Source organism: Notolepis coatsorum (assembly GCF_963971535.1).
Source record: "Notolepis coatsorum genome assembly, chromosome: 4".
In the NCBI taxonomy this organism is placed as follows: Eukaryota; Metazoa; Chordata; class Actinopteri; order Aulopiformes; family Paralepididae; genus Notolepis; species Notolepis coatsorum.
The window spans coordinates 135,282,229-135,294,851 of NC_140168.1; the positions used below are offsets into that span (position 1 = coordinate 135,282,229).

The 12,623-nt window shown below is 40.5% G+C and overlaps 1 protein-coding gene across 3 annotated transcripts in view; it reads left to right on the forward strand.

Moving 5' to 3' along the window:
- The window catches only part of LOC311226840 (uncharacterized protein), a 136,624-nt gene that overhangs the window by 23,683 nt on the left and 100,318 nt on the right, over positions 1–12,623 (forward strand). The gene's annotated exons all lie outside the window — the stretch shown is intronic.

Genomic DNA, 12,623 nt, shown 5'->3' on the forward strand with positions numbered 1-12,623 from the left:
ACATTCTGTTTTCCAACATGTAAGCTAACGTAAAAAATACAATACTATGGCTAACTATCTAAAACGTACCCATGTTCCGAAGCTCCGGGGTGCATTCTTTCTTCTTCTTACCCGGGCCGTTACTACAGAATGCAGTCAGACAATGGAAACGATACTGCCCCCAGCACTTCCTGTAGTGCATGGCAGTTACAAATGAACATTTGCGTCTCTGATTTTTTTTATACGACGCATCGACGCAAAAATTCTCTGCGATTTTTTATGATCGACATCGTCGATTATGTCGACTAATCGTTGCAGCCCTAATCACCACCATCACTATCACCATCATCACCACCCTGACCATTACTAGGCCTAACAAAATTAATAGTTGGTTTCAGGTTGCCGACCGACCCTGCCGATTTAGGTGCGACCCAATATATTTTATGAGTTTTTAGAAAAAATTATAAAAAAAAAAAAAATCATTTTTTTTTTTTTTTTTTTAATAAAGTTTCATAGAAATCTTAGTCAAACATTTAGTATTATGGATATTAAACATGCTGGCAGAGTACATGCATCCATGTTGTTGTGAACATTTTAATTAAATAAAGAAATTCCCTATCCATAGTCGCCGTGGGAAAGAATAAAATAAAAAAATAAAATAAAATAAATTCCCTACCTACCCATGGCCAAACTGACAACCAACCTGAAACCAACTATTAATTTTGTTAGGCCCTATCACCATCCTGACGTATCACTATCACTCACCATCACCACCACTAGGGCTGACCTTCGAAGCTTTTTTTGGCAATCGAAGCTTCGGGGCCGAGCTTCGATTTTAATTCGAAGCTTCGAGAGAGAGATTTATTTTTTTAATTATAATATATATTTTTTTTTTTAATCTTATGTTGTGGGACTTGTACAGCACTTTGGTAAACTTTGTTGTTTTTAAATGTGCTCTATAAATAAAGTGGATTGGATTAATTAATGAAGTAGCCCCTTTCGTGACTGTGACGCAGCCAACAAGGTTTCACTCGGCTGCGCTGCCTGGGTGCAGTGGGGCTGCTCTCACAGCCAACGACATGACATTACATAATTATGTTGCAACCTTCGTCTATCAAGCAAACAATTATATTATATTTAATTTATCATTTATAATTATATCAGACAATGCACCTACAAAAGCAGATGATTACAATTAAATTAGCCAACTTGGTAACACATTAGTCATAGCAGCATAGGCATAGCCTTATTAATGTTTTGTGTGGCGTCGCCGTCGTGTACAACGATACTTATGTTTTTTAGGTGATTTGACAAAGTTGCTGTAGAGTTGTGATATGCCATTTTCTTCTGGCATATCTGGCACTCGGCTTTTTGGGCATTGTCTTTGCATATTTTAAAGTGTAACCACACGTCTGATGACTTCTTCATCGACATGTCTGCTGCACATGTCCTTGTTGTTTTCAACACAGATAATCTCCACGTGCTTGTTGTAGAGAGGTGGAGTCGAGGCGCCGCTTACTTTCGTTTCATTGGAATAAAGGCGCAAGATTTTGGAGGCAAAAAAAAGAAATTTTATTTTATATATTTTTTTATTTTTAAACTTCGATTTTTTTTTTATGTTCGAAGCTTGTGCCATCGAACGAAGCTTCGGAGCTTCGAAGTATTTAAGACAGCCCTAACCACCACCCTGACTTATCACTATCATCACCCTGACTATCACCATCATCATCACCCTGACTATCACCATCATCATCACCCTGATTATCACCATCATCATCACCCTGACTATCACCATCCTGACTTATCACTATCACAAAGATTTCAAGATTCAAGAGATTTATTTGTCACATACATACAAGAGACATGTAGTGAAATGAAGGTGGCCATGCCCATCTTGATTGATTGTGCAAAAAATACAAATAATAATAGAATAGATAATAAAATAGACATGATAAAAACAAAAGTACTAAGATAAAATACAATGCTAAGTTTAAGAATGAAAGGTAATAGTGGTGGTGGCAAGGCGCTCACCACGAATACTGGAGACGCTGGGTTCGCCTGTTCGAGCCCAGCGCTTCACATTGCTTTCAGTTTAGCTGGTCATTCCGTACTAATACACATTGGCAGTATTAGGGGGTGGGAAACTGATGGGTGGGGATCGGGCGTTGTGGACAGCGACTCCTACAGGTCCGTTGGTGCGCCTGCGCAGTAGAATCAGGGGGCGGCGCCCCTCCAAAGCGCAGACCCCTGACGCTGAAGGATTGCGCCGCGCAGGTGAAAAGATGCGACTGCTGTTACCTCGAGTATCGGAGGGGACTCGTGCTATGTATGACTTAGTCCACATTGCAGCCGGCTTGTGGGAGGCAAGAAACAGCGTTCGAGACAGGGGAGGGTTGAATTGGATGATACGAAATTGGGATGGGAGAAAAATAGAAAATGGGAGAAAAAGTGGATAAAAAAAAAGAATGAAAGGTAATGAGTCCTATATACAATAGTATACAATATACAGTTATACTATAAACTATACTATACAAAAACAGTATTTTTTTTTTCTTTTTTTTTTACCTGTAGTGTGTTTGTGTGTGAGAGAGTGCAGGATGTGTGTGTGTGTGTTCATGTGTGCTTGTGTGTGGAGAGTAGGGATGCACCGAATGGGAAATTCTTGGCCGAAACCGATACCGAAAATAGGAAACAGTTGGCCGAAAGCTGAAAGGCCGAAAATGATTCATAGAATAGAATTTTTTTTTACCAATGTTGTTCAGCTACCTGATTATGGAAAAATATATGATTATGGCTAAACTTAACTTAAATAATAAATAATCACTATTATGGGTCTTTTTGTATCACAAACAGTACTGTATTTGCAAATCTGGTATGTCATAAATGTATAGATGTAGCAGTACTGTCTATCTGTATGTCATGTATGTCATATATGTCCTGATGAATTGAAAATGGGGGACCCTGATGTAAACAAGACGAAAGTCTTTCTCTGGTCTGCATCCCCTTAACAATTGTGTGTATTGAGCTGTACTGTATTGTACCCATTCTGCAATCTGTTAATAAAGTTTTCAATCAATCAATCAATCAGAGAGAGAGAGAGAGAGGCGGACATCTGTGCTCTACTGAGCACACCTTTCTAGCCCAGATGACTTTGGCACAGTAGACAGCGTCAATGTGAGAGAAACAATCCCTCCCCCTCTCGCTCTGAATAATATGCATATTAGATCACTCAAGTGATATATATAGTAAATAAGGATAAAGTATGTTAAAGACGCATTTATTGGACTTGTTGCGCGCGGAGTTTACATACTGTAGAAACAGCGCGACTCCCGAGGAGATGCATTACTCCCGAGTCCCAAGAGGAGTATCACGCAGGACAGACAGCGTCAATGTGAGAGAAACAATCCCTCCCCCTCTCGCTCTGAATAATATGCATATTAGATCACTCAGTGATATATATAGTAAATAAGGATAAAGTATGTTAAAGACGCATTTATTGGACTTGTTGCGCGCAGAGTTTACATACTGTAGAAACAGCGCGACTCCCGAGGAGATGCATTGCTCCCGAGTCCCAAGAGGAGTATCACGCAGGACTGAAGAGCTCACAGCGCGCATGTAATGAATCCGCGTTTTGATGACATCATCACAACAACACGCGTTAGGTTGCTTCTGTTTCGGTGATATATTTTCAGTGAAAAAACTCTTTCGGCCGAAAGCCGAAAGGCCATTTTCGGCCGAAAACTTTCGGTGGCCGAATTTTCGGTGCACCCCTAGTGGAGAGATCAGTGTTCTGATGGCCTGGGGGAAGAAGCTGAGCCTGAGTCTCTGTTCTTGCTGCATGTATGCGCAGGCGCTTGCCTGACCGCAGCAGCTTGAACAGGCTATTGTTGGGGTGGTGAGGGTCCTTTATTATTCTGCAGGCTCTGAATTTGCACCTCCTGTTGTATAAGTCCTGCAGGGGTGGTAGTGCAATACCCATAGTACGCTCTGCTGAGCGCACTACTCTCTTAGGCCGTTCACACTTCACACCGGGAATAATTCGTTCAGAACATGAAAAAACGGTGCTCAGTGTTTTCTTAGAGGGCCGAACTAAAGCCTCTGTCATGTTCCGAACCAATTATTCCTGGTGTGAACGCGCCGGCCGGTTCGAGATTACGTTCGGGAACCGGCTTTGGCACGGAGACCGGCCGGCGTGAAAGGCCTATCTGTAGAGCCTTCCTGTCCTGGGCAGTGCAGTTGCCAAACCAGGCAGTTATATTCCCAGCCAGGATGCTCTCCACAGCCCCAGAGTAGAAGGACTGGAGTATCTTCCCTGATACTCTGAATTTCCTGAGTTGTATCAGGTGGTAGAGGCGCTGCTTCGCCTTATTTAACACAGTCTGTGTGTTGTCCATGTCAGGTCCTCTGTGATGTGGACTCCCAGGTACTTGAAACTGCTCACCCTGTCCACGGTAGCCCTGTTTATCCTCAGTGGTGTGTGTGTCCTCTGCTGTATTCTCCTAAAATTCACGATCAGCTCCTCCTTGGTCTTACCAATGTTCAGGAGCAGACACTTTTTAAACGTATCGTGGATATCGTGATGTTTTGCCCAAGAGGATTGTGTCGCATCAATCTGGTCCACACGTTCAAACTTTTGAACAACGCCGCCCCACACACACACTACTGCATCAAAGTTACTACTTATGGTTAACAAAGGCATTCGTTTTGTGGCATTAACGTTATATAGTTACTAGGGATGGGTACCTTTCACATTTGAACCGATACCGGTACCGGTACCTGTGAATCGATACCGGTACCCAACGGTACCTTTTTTCGGTACTTTAGTCTCAAGAAATGAAATTTACCTACCTCAGTCGTAAAAAAAAAATCCAAACTTCAAATAACTACAATTTCGACAGTTTTCGGCTTGCCATTGCTCCGACTGCTTTGTTGTTGAATCAAGTCAAATCCTAGGTAAGCATATATTGTGCGTGTGAACGTTGACATAAAAAAAAAAAAAAAAAAAAATTAATAAAAAACCTTTTTTTTATTTTTTTTTTATTTTTTTTTATTTCTCACTTGATTCGATACTCGGTAGTACCGACGTGTTTCGGTTCGGTACCTCAAAAGTACCGAATTCGGTACCCATCCCTAATAGTTACACGTTCAATAACATCAGCGTATTTACCCGAACATAGCAACCTAGATAGATAGCAAGCATTACTCGGTTCATATCTCAGCCTGTGCTGAGTAAGTTGTGCCCATTCTGCGGTCTGTTAATAAAGTTGTATGGAAAGGCTTTTATTATAACATTCGTTGCAGTAAAATCATTATGCCTCGTTTAGTCATCCTGCGGAGCTAAAAGCTAAACGTCGGCGGCGGGGAGCTAACGTTGTTGATGTTATTGAGCTCTCGTCAAAATCAATGGCGGACAAAAGCGGAAGTAAAACATGAATATGCGCTTGCCGATTGGTGCTAAGAACAGCAGGGCGGGTGCAAGCGGTGTGACGTAATTGGCAGACTCGACTGTCAATCAAAATTATTCTGTTTGCCGTATGAATGAATGAATGAATGAAAACTTTATTAACTCTTTCAGTGCCACTCACGAGATTTCTCGTGTTTTTTTATAGGTGGTTGCTAGCCACTCACGAGATTTCTCGGATTTTTTTTTTTTTTTTTTGCGATCTGAAAAATTGTTGCATCACCCGAGCCTACCCGAGTATAGCCGAGGGGCGCCGACGATCACTGTGGAAAAAAGCGCCCCCTGTCGTCTCCCAGATGACATAAGTGATTTTGGAATGGACTCAATGAAAATGAATGGGGAAAAAAATCCGGTACTCCACATTTTCCAGTTCACTGATCCAGCCGGGGTTACCAGAGTTCATTCTGGAGCCTCAGATCCCCGCGGATCATAGAGATCTACTGTGTCGCGTTGGATCCATACACGTATCGATTTTTTCGAATGGTGATCAGGAATTGGAATATACCAGTTGGATACCATCTGATGTCAGGTAAGGACTCTATGTTATCAGTGGTAGGATAATCGGAGTAAGTTTGATGAAGTTATAAGCTGTTTTGTGAAATGTCTTCTTTCGGTTTCACTGTAAAACTCTGTGAGGTAATCAACGGAGCGATTATCAGTGCGCGGCCGTAATGTGCTTGCGTGCACGTATAATATTGATCATCTAGCGTTTATTTGAAAACGATTCATAAAAAGGCCGACGAATATCAACGTTGTGGAATATTCCACTAAAAGACGATTTTCATAGAATGCTCCAGAATGAGCTGTTTTTTATATCAAAACGGGGGCTTTTCTAACTGCTCTGAAATGGAAACGACGCGATAAAAAAACAATCTGTCTTCACAGCACTGACTGGAAAATAGTCTTTGATAATGCGATGGGCAGATTAGACACATAGCCATAATTTAAAACATAGATTAGGCGATATTAACGTTAACATTGGCGCCGATGGTGGCATTCAAGCGGTAAAACGGAAAACCAGGCGTGGCACTGAAAGAGTTAACAGATTGCAGAATGGGTACAATACAGTACAACTCAATACAACAACAGTGGACTGGAGGATGAAGACCAGAAAAAGACTTTCGGCTTTTTTACATAAGGGTCCTCCATTTTCAATTCATCAAAACATTTAGAGACATACAAATATACAGTAGTTTCATAAAAATGCTAAAATGCTATTTATTGATTGATTGATTGATTGATTGATTGATTTAAAACTTTATTAACATATTGCAGAATGGGTACAGTACAGCTCAATACATACAATTGTTAAGGGGATGCAGACCAGAGAAAGACTTTCATCTTGTTTACATCAGGGTCCCCCATTTTCAATTCATCATATTTCATATCTAAATCATATAATATCTCATTGCTAAATATTTGCAATATATAATCTAATAATTAGGGATGCCCCGATCGATTGGCCACCGATCGTTATCGGCCGATAATCAGTATAAATATGCGATCGGTGATCGGTGATAATGCTTTATTTTCGCCGATCGTCAAAAACGATCTCACTCGCTGTCGCTGAGTTCTGTCTCAGACACCGGGTGGTGCGGCGTCTGCTCATCCCTCCAGCCCCTCCCGCACGCACGTAAACACGGGTCTAGTCTAGTGAGACGGGACACGGGAGGACGGCGTCTCCCTGAGCTAACGTTAGCTTAGCTACCGTTACAAAATGACCCAGTCAACTATTCACTTTTAGTTTAATACATGATGAGGCATTGTCTAACCGAACGGTATCTAGCCGGCCAGCTACCGATAGCTCCTGACATCAACAAACGCTCCAGCAAGTATAGTAGAGACGTGTATGATACCTGTTAGCTCGCGTTAGCGCAAGTTAGTTCACTGTTCAAAACGAAATGTCCCATTGAACTAAATAATTCACTGAGGCGTTGTATTAACGTTATATATCCAGCTAGCAGTAGCTACAGATAGCTCCTGATATCAATGTCTTATAACACTGATTCGATGCGTATTCGAGCTGAGGGCTTGCTGAGCACAGTTAAGTAACGTTATACCAATAGGGTCCAGGTGCAGCGCCGGAGAATCCTGGCCGTAGCTCGAGGCTACTCGAGTATAGGTCCAGCTGCAGCTCCGGAGAATCCTGGCCGTAGCTGGAGGCTACTAGAGTACACACAGACAGTGGAGCTTGTTGCGTGGTGGCGATGTCTCGCAGATAATACAAGTACAAGTCTAATTATATAATATATATATTTTATAAAAAAAAAATTATATAAAATACATTTTAATTTCTTTTAATCAAAAACGATCGGTATCGGCCGATATGGCTCACGACGATCGGTGATCGGTATCGGTGGCAAAAAACGTGATCGGGGCATCCCTGCTAATAATCCAATCTAAATCTAATATATAATATAAAAATGCTAAATGCATGGGTATTTTATTTTGTCTTTAATGTTAGCTTGCAAACTCAAATACTGTCTTGGTAAGCCTCATAATGAATTGTTTGGGGGAAAAAAGAAAAACATTGTGATGTGTATCGTGTATCGCCGAAAGGTCAGAAAATATTGTGATATCATATTTAGGCCATATCGCCCAGCCCTAGGCTGAGGACACAGCCCTGGGGGGATCCGATGCTCAGGGTGATGGAGTTGGAGGTGTGTCCACCCACCCTGACCACCTGGGGCCTGTCGGTCATAAAGTCCAGGATCCAGATGCTCAGAGTGGAGTTCAGACCCCGATCAATCAACTTGTCAGCCAGTCTGGTGGGGACTATGGTATTGAAAGCTGAACTATAGTCAATGAACAGTACTCTCACATAGCCCCCCCTTCACCATCATCACCACCCTGACCATCACTATCGCCACCCTGACCACAGTGGCTCAGGAGGTAGAGAAGTCTGGTAATCCGTAGGTTCCCGGTTAGATTCCTGCTCCACCCAGGCAGCCTGTCAAAGTGTCCTTAACACTTTGAGTGCCACGGGTTCGGTGCCCCGAAACCCCGTTGCGTGCCACCACCCACTTCAATGACAGAGCTCTCATATTTGCGAACGCATAAACTATATCTTAAATTATGGCTATGTGTCTAATATGGCCGTCGCTTATCAATGACTTGTTTGCAGTCAACATTGTCGAAACGGATATTTTTTAATCGGTTCATTTCCGTTTTATACCATTTTGAAAAACGCTTGTTTTTTTGAAAGTTCCAGAAACAAATAAATATTCTGTGATAAACGCCCTTTACTGGAATACACTGGAATACACAAAAAAAAAGTTGACATTTTTCGGCCTATTTATGAATCGTTTTCAAATAAACGCTAGATTATCGATAGTATATGTGTACTTATGCACGCTATAGAAGCGGGCTGAAAAATCGATTCTCTTATTTCCTGATTGCACACACACACACACAGACACACACATACACACATATGGCACACGCTGATATATAGGTGAAAATAGCTGTGATTATCCCAAGACTGGTAAAATAGATTCCTTACCTCAGATCAGATGTTCTCCAAAAAGATTATTCCAATTCCTGATTGCCATTCCAAATATCGATCACGTTTATTGATCCAACGCTGGGTACTGGAAACACACATTCTCCGCTGTTCAGGTGGTGGGCGATTACTTGGATCGTCTCCGGTTACTTGTCTGACAAGTAAAATGTGGAAGCAGGACTTTTTTTCCCCCATGCGTTTCATTCAATCCAATCCAAAGGGGTGCAGTACCATCCGGAGAGACGATAGGGGGCGGTATTTTCCCTGTTCGAGTTCAGACAGATCCCCACTGGTAACGTGAGGCTAGATTGATGAAAAATCAATGGAAATCGATAATAAAAAAAAACGAGATCTCTCATCGTTGGCACTCAACGATTGGCATGAACTAACGAGAAATCTCGTCGTTGGCACTCAAAGTGTTAAGCAAGACACTTAACCCCTAATTGCTCCCGATGTGCACGTTGGCACCTTGCATGATTGCCTCTGCCGTCGGTGTGTGAATGTGTGAGTGAATGGGTAAAATGTGAGGAACAAATTGTAAAGCGCTTTGGACAAAAGCGCTATATAAATGCAGCCATTTACCATCACTATCACCATCCTGACTATCACTATCAAAATCTAATATTAGACTAATCCAGGGTTAGAAAAAAAATCCATGGCTTTTTTTGCCCCCCTTAATTGATTTTCGGGGGCTTTTTTTTGTATTTCGGGGGCACAGAATTTTTATGATAATTAACATAAAGATTATAAAACATTGTTGAATTTTTTTTTTACAGTCTTCGTCCCTATGTTTGATAACGTAATGTTAATGTCTCCATATATAGGGCTCTACGCTAACCTTTTTCCCAAGGAGCACATGTGCTCCTAAATAAAATGTCAATAAATAAAATCTAAATACAAATTTAGGAGCACACACTTTTTTTTAGGAGCACAGTGAAACATTTTCAAGTAACACAGAGTTTATTAACAAACTATGTATCACATGCATATTATATTGTGCGTGTGCACAGTACACTATGAATTGAAAATGGGGGACCCTGATGTAAACAAGACGAAAGTCTTTCTCTGGTCTGCATGCATCCCCTTAACAATTGTGTGTATTGAGCCGTACTGTATTGTACCCATTCTGCAATCTGTTAAATAAAGTTTTCATTAATTCATTCATTCAAGGGCTAAACATCTGTGCAAATAGCACATACCACCAAAATCACAAATTGGCCCATGCCTACTAGACGCAAAGGATATCGGTTTCTCAAGCTGCTTTTGTATGTTTTAGTGTTGTTATGATACCAACATTTTGACTTTGATACAGATAGAAAAGGCAATGGAATATATTATTAGACGACAGAACATTGAAAATTCTTTATACAATTATTTAATTCATTATAATTGAAATGCTATTGAATAATAGTTAATTAATAGTTAATACAATTATTCTGTTACAGCTACAACTGAGCTATTTATACTATAGCTACTGTCCATCAATGTCTTCCTTTTGAATTAAATAGGTTCAGGAGAGAGAGATGTAGAGAGGGAGAGAGAGCGAGACACACACGAGCCATATGAAATCCATTTTTATTATTTTCCAAATTCCATAAAGTTTTTTCCCAAATTCCGTTTTTTCCATTTTAAAGGGGAACTATCTTATAAATGGCCTTTTTGAGTGTTTAGCATTGTTTCCTAGCTATGTGAACTTATATTAATATGATCTATGTCTCAAAATTCTCATATTGGCGCATTCTTCCAATTTCTCCTCTCACAATATTCACCCTCACTGAACTGAGTCATTTGAAAATGTGCACGATATGTGATGTCAGAAAGACACCGCTGCATGTTAATGTTGAGATACAAGAACAGCTGCACACAGGCCCCTGCACCCCAGTCCACATTAGCTCAAAACGGCTCGAGATCTTGAGGTAGAAAAATGCTGTTTTTGAGGACTTGATTAGAAATACAAAACAATGAATAAAAAAAATATATATATTACAGAGGTGTTCTATAGACTCACAGGAATTGTGTAAAAGTGCCCAAATAGTGAAAGAAATAGTAAAATAGTTCCCCTTTAATATTTCAGAATTCTGTATTTTGCATCAGAAATAGTGTCTAATAAGTGGGAATGAATACATTTCCACAATTTAATAAGATATAACAGTCCATTTAATGTTTTTAAGTGCTGCAACTCAGAAATACAGTTCAATTTTACACAATATTTTTCAAATAATATTGTGACAAAATAAAAATACACATTTCAAGTGATCACAATGTCAGTAGCCTAGCTATATATTCTATTGTGATGGAATATAGTAATGCATAATTTATGCACCTTTAGTTTATTTCATTTATATATATATACATATTTAAGGTCAGTGTAGGCCTACTGACAATCATTTGCAAATACTGTAGATGGGTGCACCAGATTTAGCAAGAAGCTATCATTTCCATCTATAGTAGTAGTAGTAGTAACGTTACATAGCTATTTAAATCACAATAGTGTCAGTGATTAGCCAGTCCAGATTAGGACAAATTCTGCAATATTCCACGTTTTACAGCTGATTCCATTTTTATTGGTAAATTCCGTGATTCCGTCCGCGATTCCATGAACGCGGATTTCATATGGCTCTAACTAGGGCTGGGCGATATATCGAGTATACTCGATGTATCGCGGCTTGTTCTACGTGAGATGTAGTAAATTACTATATCGTGAACATCGAGTATATGTTGTCACTAGGGGTGGGACGATACATCGATCCAGATCGATATATCGATCTATTATCAATAATCAAATAGGATCGATGCAACGTAAAAAGATCGATTCATATTGCGATACTCTTATTTTGAAAATCCCATGTGTCGTATCCGCTCGGCTCGGATCAACAGCACACAGCAGTAGCGTCTAGAGCGTCACTAGAGCAAGACTAGTGTGCCTATTCTGTGACCCAAAACATGTCCCTGCTGTTTTATTCCGCAACGGGTCCAATGGATCTAACCTGCTTTGCAATCCTCACCACTCCATTATGCCCATGTCACGTTAAAGATCGAAGATAACGTTACGTTAGCGTAAGCTAACAAGCTAACCCAGAGCCATAGGCAGAGAGAAGTGGGGACTGGAAAGGAAGGTGCATTCTCGGGATAGCCCCACTAACAGGATCTGGCCGGTACTGCACCTTCGGACTCCCAATATGCCTTTTCCAGCCAAAATACAGCTCTGTGACAGTGAATAGGATATTAATATTGAAAAAAAAGAAAAACAAACCAAAAACAGTGAACAGGAGGTCTATTTGTATTAAAAACAATAGATTGTTTTTCATTTAAATGTCTGGAAGAGCTCAAAAATAAAAATGTCAAATGATATTTCCATTGCCTTTTTTTTTGTTGATTTAAATGTTACTGATTGTGTTAAATGGGCATATAATATCGTCTCATATCGATCCAATCGTATCGTGGCAGACTGTGTGATATCGGATAATATCGTATCGTTGTCCAAAGAATCGATATCGTATCGTATCGTGATGAAACTGGTGATTCCCACCCCTAGTTGTCACGTCGCGGCTGATATGAGACTTACTTTAGTGCAGAGCAGAGTGTTCCTCTCATTTCATTATAGACAGACCAGCGCGGACCTTAAATGACATGCAATTGTAATTTCATTACACAGACCAGCGCGGACCTTCAATGACATGC